The sequence below is a fragment of the Penaeus japonicus genome, unplaced genomic scaffold (assembly GCF_977035675.1).
Source record: "Penaeus japonicus unplaced genomic scaffold, GWHDUDI00000001_assembly GWHDUDI00000038, whole genome shotgun sequence".
NCBI classification, from domain to species: domain Eukaryota; kingdom Metazoa; phylum Arthropoda; class Malacostraca; order Decapoda; family Penaeidae; genus Penaeus; species Penaeus japonicus.
Genome location: NW_028234440.1, coordinates 2,566,344 through 2,573,843, shown reverse-complemented (window position 1 = coordinate 2,573,843; position 7,500 = coordinate 2,566,344). Strand labels below are relative to the sequence as shown.

Sequence of the window (7,500 nt, the reverse complement as noted above, 5' to 3'; positions counted from 1 at the left end):
GATACAAAAGTGCCATCCCCCAGACGATACCAAAGAGATACTAACGAGATACCAAAGATATACCGAAGAGATACTAAAAAAGATAACCCCTGACATGAGGAGGGAGGAAAAAAGGTGAAGAGAGGGGGGGGGGAGAGAGGAAGAGGTGGGGGGGAGGAGGTGGGTGACAAGAGAGGGAGGCGAAAGGTGCACTCAACCAACCAATTCCCGTTTTCTACGAAGCCAAAGAAAACGGAGAAAGGGGGAATGGGGTGTTGGGGAGCAGGGGAGAAAGGGGGGGAGGAGGAGGAGGGGAGAGGTGTGGAAGTGGGCTGGACAGAGGGAGTGGAGAGGGCGGGGCCGACCTCTCATCCCGACCTGTCTTTTGCTCGCTGAGAAACTGGGCTGAGGTCCTGGAGGGTTCCAGGGGGAGGGGGGGAGGAGGAAGGGAGGAAGGGGGGAGGAGTAGAGGAGGAAGAGGGAAGGGGAGAGGAGGGGGGAGATATATGACAAAAAGAAGAAGAGGAGGAAGAAGAGAAGAAGAAAGAAAGTGGAAGAGAAAAAAAGAAAGAAAATGAAAAGGAAGTGAATTCAGAAGAAGAAAAATAAAAATAGATAGATGAGGAGTAGAAGATACAAAAAAAGTAGCTGCGAAAATTTGGTGTTGTTGATTCTAGTTTTTACGACTAAAAGAAGAAGAGGAAGAAGAAAGAAAGAGGAAGAGAAAAAAGAAAGAAAAGGAGAAAGAATTAAGAAGAAGAAAATATAAAAATAAATAGATGAGGAGTAGAAGATACAAAAAAAGTAGCTGCGAAAATTTGGTGTTGTTGATTCTAGTTTTTTTTTCTAAGGTCGGAGCTTAAAATTGTCTACTCATCGGCTTCGAATATTGCGAGGGTGCAGGACGGGGACCAAAAAGGGCAAACAGAATCAGGAGTGAATGCAAACACGTTTTTTTTAACCCTTAATTTGATAGAGAACCAATAATAATAATGATGATGAGATGGAGAAGGAGAAGAAAAAGAAGAAGAAGCAGAAGAAGATGATGATCATAAAAAAAGAAGAGGAAGAGGTATAATCATAATAATGCTAACAACAGCAATAACAATGTAAAATGATAAGACAAGATACAAAAACGAAAAGCAGAGGATAAGAAAAAGGATCTAAACAAAACAACAAAGAGAAGGGACGCATCGAGAGGCCTCCGTGCGTGCGTGCGTGCGTGCGTGCAGGCAGGTGGCAGGATCAAGCAGGTAAGCAGGCAGGCGGTGCGGCAACGGGTGAAGGGAGAAGGGGAGCCGCCCCTGCGCCGCACCGAGCGCCGCAGCCGCAGTCCGGCATCCTGCGGAACTGGTCGGCGGTAATGGGCGGTCCACACCCTCCTTCGCGCCCGCTTCCGCCCGCGCCCTCAGGTGAAGGAAGGAAGGAAGAGGGGCGGGGGGAGAGGGGGTGGGAAGGATGGAAGGGGAGGGGGGAGGGAGGGAGAGGAAGGAAGGAAGAGGGGTGGGAGGGGGTGTGAAGGAGGGAGGGAAGAGGGGTGGGGGTGGGGTTGGTAAGGAAAGAGGAGGGGGGGAGGGAAGATGGAATAGGGCGAGGAAGGAGAGAGAGAGAGGAAAGAAGTGTCAAAGGAAGAGTGGTTTATGTCAAGTGGGAGAGGGGGGGGGGGTAAGAGGTAGGGAAAGGGGTAGGGGGGTGCTGGGAAAGGGTTAACTTTCTACTGTAGAAACTTTCTCAATAAGGATGATAATGATAATAATGATGGTAATAATAATAGTAATAATGATAATAATGATAATAACAATAATGATTATGATAATGGTAGTAATAATGATATCCATAAAAAACGATACTGATAATAATGATAGAAATAATAATGACAATAATAATAGTAATAATGATGATGATGATAATGATGATAATGATAACAATAATAATAATAACAATAATAACAATAATAATAATGATAATAATGATAATAACAATAATAATAACAATAATGATATTAATAATAATATTAATGATAATGATGATATATCAGTAACGAAATAAACATTAAAACAATTACGATAATTTCAACATTACCAAAAGGCAAAACTAAGAATCATCCCTAAAAGTTATGCTCGCAGTAATGTTGATCTTAATTCTCCAACGACAGTATCAATAAATCAGAATGCTAATTGCAACGAAAACAACAACGACCAATTCAAAATCAAAATTATTCAAAATCATTATGACTCACGATAATTCCCGTTTATTATCTACCGGATGCAACTGTACGTAGCAAGACATTATGTTGTTTTTTTAATTCATTTTATTACTCATTTTTATTTCACGTTTTGAAAAATTATGTTTGCGCTTTCTACTTCCCTTTCGTGACTTTATGTAATTAGATATAGTTTATGATTATTGTGAGATGAGGATGAAAACGATAACAAAAATTATCTATAATATTGATGCCAATAATTATCATGATAGTAATAATAATAACGATAATAATAAGAGAGAGAGAGAGAGAGAGAGAGAGAGAGAGAGAGAGAGAGAGAGAGAGAGAGAGAGAGAGAGAGAGAGAAGGGGGGGGGGTAGGGAGTGGAAATATAACATATTCATATTTGCATCACCACGAAAGGAAGGGTTATATATCTCTCCCTCTCTCCCTCATGACTTCCTGTGTCCGGTCTCATGAGCGTGCGAGAGAAGATGAGGGGAGAGAGGAAGAGCAAGAGAGGGAGAGGGAGAGGAAGAGGAAGAGGATGAGATAAAGGGAAAGGGGGAGGGAGAGGGAGTGGAAGGGAGAGAGAGAGATGCGTGGGCGGACTTTTATATACTCTCCATCGAAAGTAATGACCCCCCTCCCCCACCCCACCCACCGCCACCCCCATCTTTTAGCCACCGTTGTGTCCCGCGTGGCGGTTTCTGGGCGTCGGGAAGCAGGTATGAGGCCAGAAAAGTATATATAAATTATATCTCAACCTAATAGATTTATCCATCTATCGAACAATCTATTTATGCATAGACGTGTGTATGTATCTTTCTCCATAAGAGTTTATATGTTTATTAACATCTCTATATATCTATCTATCTATATTTACACATATATATATCTCTCTCTCTCTCTCTTTCTCTCTCTCTCTCTATATATATATATATGTATATATATATACATATATATTTGTATACATACATACATACATTCATATATATATATATATATATATATATATATATATATATATATATATATATATATATATATATATATATATATACAAACAAGTAATTAGGCAGAAATTCCCGCGGCGCGAGCGATTCCCGCCCTCGCGGCGCAGCGTCTCGGGCGCCGACGCCGGGAGCGCCTCGCAGCGCGACCCCAACCCCTTATTACCGATTTTCCTCCGTCGCCAAGCATCTCCCTCTCAGCCCTCTGCGCCGGACATCTTATTTTGGCAAATCCTTCAGTATCCTATAATCGATCCCGCAAGGAGAGAACAAGCAAAGGAAGGTGAGTGTAAATACCCGACAAATCCTTCGCTAATCCTCGAAGATCCGTAAATCCGACACTGATACTAACAGGAGTCAATCCCTCCCTCCATCCCTCCCCCTCCCCCCCACTATCATCCTCTCTCCTTGTGTCAACAACCTAACCCCCCCCCAACTGCCGTCTCCCCCCTCACCCCCCCTTCCCCATCCCCTCCATCTCCTCCTCCATCCCCACCATCTCCCCCTTCCATCCCTACCAGCCCCCCCCTCCACCCCTCTAGCTCCTCCTCCATCCCCTCCATCTCCCCCTTCCATCCCCACTAGCCCCCCCCCTCCACCCCCACCCCCCTCCCCATCCCATCTATCCTTTTGGGTCGAGTAGGACGGAACACCAAGCAAATATGGCCGACCCAGAGCACAGTGGCGCTAATCTCGCGTTTATGCTAATGACTATAAACATTGTTTTGTCTCCTGAACCGATACGAAAATGTACCTCTCTCTCTCTCTCTCTCTCTCTCTTTCTCTCTCTTCTCTCCCCCTCCCTCCTCTCTCTTTCTTTCTTTCTATCTCTCTCTCTCTCTCTCGATTCCCATGAAAAAGTGGGGGTGGGGTGGGGGTGGGGGTGGGGGTGCAGGGGTGAGGAGGAGGGCAGGGGGGAGGGGTGGGTAAAGAGAGAGAATGGGAAGGAGGAGGAAGAGGAGGAGGAGGAGAGAGGAAGGAGAGGGAGGGGGAGGGAGGGGAGGGAGGGGGAGGTGGTTGATTAGAGCGGTCGCTACAGGTAATTGAACTGGACACAGTCACAAGCAGGTGGTACTGTCCGTGCCCTACCAGTTAGCATGTCCGCCCAGACCACCCTCGCGTACCCCTCCCCCGCCCACCCCCCTCCCCCTCTCACCCGGGTCCTGTTCGCACCTCCTCTCCCTTTCCCCTTTCGGTCAGCGAGCTACACAGCCTGCAGTCTTGCATTCTGCAGCCGACAGCAAACCCAATTTGCAAAGAGTCTACGCCAAAATTGCACACATATACAGACACAGCATTTGGCAATGACGACAGGAATTTAAACTTTCATTGGGTGATACTCGCGAGAGAGTCATAAATGGCGATGATAAGAGTTATAGTAATAGTAATAGCTATATTAATGGTAACAGTAAAAGTAATATCATAAGTAATAGTAATATAAATGGTAATAGTAATAGTAATGGTGATATCAAGAGTGATAGTAATAGTAATAGTAATAGCTATAGTAATGGGAGAAGTGATAGTAATATCAAAAGTAATAGTAATAGGGAAAGTAATAGTAATATCAATAGTAATATCAAAAGTAATAGTAACAGTAATAACAGTGATGATAATAACGGAGACAAATAATAACAATCAGCCTAAGAAGCGAAGACATAAAACAGAGCGCTGACAGGGAGGGAGAGCGCGCGGCGCCTCGTCAGCCCAGCGCGACAGATGTGAAGCGACAGATAATTCCAGCTGACTATGGGCACGTGTTTCGGCGTAAGGGCAGGGTAGGGGGTACGATGGGGGGGGGGGGACAGGCGACTCAGGGGAGGTCCAGGGAGGAGGGGGGGGAAAGGGGAGGGGGGGAAAGGGCAGTTAACTGAGGGTAATTTCCAAGTCATCATAGCTGAATACATTTTAGTAGATGAGGCGCCCGCTCGGAATCGGTTGTTATTTTATCTAACACTGGCGACTGTTGTTTCCTTCCCGGGCAGGAAGTCGCCCCAGGTGCACGCCCCTTGGAGAGAGGAAAGGAGGGCTCCTACGAAGGCCTGCGCGCGTGTAGGCTCTGGCGAACGGAATTTCCTCGCCAGGACGGCCTGATCTAGCGCTAGGTCGCCGGATTCGTAAACCGAATTCAAGTCAACACGAAAGCTTGCTAGCCTTCTTGCATGTGACCAATGACCCGAATGAGTGTCAATATGTATCATCATAGTCTAATCTCCCGCGCAACGAGTTTCTAATTAAACTTTCATTTCGTTCTTGGATTAGAAATCTCCATCTCATACGAGGCAGAACTACCGATCGAATCATTTTTAAAGCGATTACTTTACTTTACTTTACTTTACGAATGGACTTTACGAACACGAAAACACACACTCGTTTGGTATAACATCATATCAATACTCGATCACCTCACGATTTTTTCTGTAGCAAATCTAATGCTAGGAAATCATGGGCCAGTGACTAAAGAGATATATTTAATAAAATACATAAATAGATACACTCATTAATAGCAAGAATAAAAAAGCAATCCACACGTCTCCATTACCCGGAATCGAAATGATATCGCACCGAGAGAGTCTAATCGCGCGAAATTACAAAGCCCGAGGAACAGAGCTCTCGCGAGACCGTGCATTAAAGAAATGGACTTCGGGGCAAGAATTAGCTCCGGAGACGCGTAACCGGGCGCACAAAACGCGTAGATTTTCGACGCCTCCTTTGCCTTCCCTTGGTCTCTTCCCCTCTTCATCCGGGTCTTCGTTTCGGTCGCAGATTACGAAGGAGGAGATAGACTTTTGCTCCTCCGTCGCTCGGAAGGAGATCTTGCTCTCGTTGTGATCTTTGCGTTCTATGAGTGAACCTACATATTGCACAGTCTATTCTATTTCGATCCCATTAAACCTGCAATATTGTGCCTCTCTTTCCCCTTGAGACAATCCATCTCCCTATGCAAATCACGGCGAGGGAAGCATCCGCCTCTACAAAGCCAACCACACTTGATGGGTTTCCTCATCGTACGTGACGAGCTTGGACTAATAAGAGCGCCTTATCTGATAAGCCACGATCTGCGGATAATCACGAGGCATAAAGATTTGACAGGACACCATCCCCCGGCTTAGCCCTTGTTTTTGTGAGGCAACTTTCAACTACTTTACATATATAGAATTTTATAGACTAAATACTGGATCGAGGCCATCTCATGCACCCTGGAGGCTATGGAAGGTCCTACTCTTCATACTCGTACTCTCGTGGCGATCCCGGTGGGTGCTGAGGTCCCCGCACTCGAAAGCAAGTGGTCTTTTAGTCTGCTTGTGATAATGCGCGCCGTTGCAAGCACTTGCGACGGCGAATGGGACAGATTACAGCGTCGATAAGAATGTCGGTAAAAAGAACAAGACCTGTCTAATGTACTTTACTGATCGCACGATTTTTGTAGAAAAGCGTAAAATAAATGTACATCTAAAGAGATGTACATTTTGCCCCTGTCACTGTCAATTTCCATCTCTAAAGTGGACTAGTTCATAAGACCTAAAGTGTAAAGGAGACGGTTGCATGTTCTCCTGATATTAAGTCGATGACTTAACTTATTTTTAACTGCCAAAGACCGAAAATGACTAAGATCACTTTTTATGCGAGCGTTGAAATCACTTGCGTCGTGATGTGTTATTTAGTCAAACGAAACTAAATAAGCCGTCTTCTAAATTAAACCTTAAATCAAGCACGTTTCGCTTGATAGTAAATCTGTGATAATACTTTCGAATGCTGGAGAGAAAAAAAAAAAATGTTGGCGAGTGATACTACAAGATAGATAAGTTTGTACTTGCGTCTGGAGAGATCCTTCGTTGCCTGAAGATTGCTTGTCGATGGAGAAAAAAAATCACTGAGTCACTTGTTTCACTTATATACCGTTTGCAATATAGGGTCGTGCACTGTAATAACCAGATCACCCGGGCGAAAGGAGAGAGGAAGAGGGAGGGAGAGAGTAGCCACTTGCTGTCAACTGTCAACTTGACTTCTGCTCATCAACCGTAATGGCTTAGCTTTCGTTGGCTGCTCATCCATACACGGGACAAGTGTACACGTCTCGGGTTCAGCAGTTGGGCCACTTCTAAAACAATCACCGAAAATTTTGCATCTTTCGATTTTCCTTTCAGAATTTCACGAACTTTGCTGATGCTGTCTTAAGAGGGACTTGGCTCCGCGCTCCTTCGAGGCGACCGCGGGGTTGTACTCGTGGCTCTTAGGCTTTCCTTTCCAGGGGCGTGAGAGCTCTTACCAAGGAGTTATCCACTGAACACAGAAGCACTGGGACAC

General features: G+C 45.1%; 1 protein-coding gene across 18 annotated transcripts in view; it reads right to left on the bottom strand.

The window, feature by feature from the left end:
• Positions 1-7,500, bottom strand: part of LOC122259888 (uncharacterized) — a 205,668-nt gene that overhangs the window by 198,094 nt on the left and 74 nt on the right. For 16 of the 18 annotated variants that reach the window (XM_086533067.1, XM_086533070.1, XM_086533064.1 and 13 more), the window contains exon 1: positions 7,463-7,500. This exon is cut by the window's right edge and continues 74 nt beyond it. The gene's annotated coding sequence lies outside the window, so the exon portion shown is untranslated. Of the gene's footprint in view, positions 1-7,006 lie in introns of all 18 variants that reach the window. The other 2 variants (XM_086533066.1, XM_086533065.1) reach the window with 2 other exon arrangements.